The sequence below is a fragment of the Penaeus monodon genome, chromosome 34 (genome assembly GCF_015228065.2).
Source record: "Penaeus monodon isolate SGIC_2016 chromosome 34, NSTDA_Pmon_1, whole genome shotgun sequence".
NCBI lineage: Eukaryota > Metazoa > Arthropoda > Malacostraca > Decapoda > Penaeidae > Penaeus > Penaeus monodon.
The window spans coordinates 32,579,927-32,580,247 of NC_051419.1; the positions used below are offsets into that span (position 1 = coordinate 32,579,927).

The 321-nt window shown below is 38.0% G+C and overlaps 1 protein-coding gene across 1 annotated transcript in view; it reads left to right on the forward strand.

Moving 5' to 3' along the window:
- LOC119594745 (double-strand-break repair protein rad21 homolog) overlaps positions 1-321 on the forward strand; it is a gene marked incomplete in the record, with an annotated part of 12,864 nt that overhangs the window by 12,154 nt on the left and 389 nt on the right.

The window sequence follows — 321 nt, forward strand, 5'->3', positions numbered from 1 at the left end:
TCACTGTATGTTTAAGGAGGACCAAAGAGGCTATTTCACTGTGCCTAGGAGAAGGGAAAGTTTCAACTGTACATATATCAGCACCTGGTTGACTGCAGAATTAGCCAAGAAAAGGGACTTTAGGGCATGGTAACATATCGGTTGATATGCGTGTGGACTTAGATTATACATCAGCACTGGAGCTTAGGGTTCTTGTTAGTGGGCAAGAACACACCTTACATAGGATTAAACTAATCAAAATATTTACAGAAATATTAACAAAAATGATATTAGTGATTTATGGTTATCTGGGTTCAGGGTGGAATTTTTATAACATTGGGC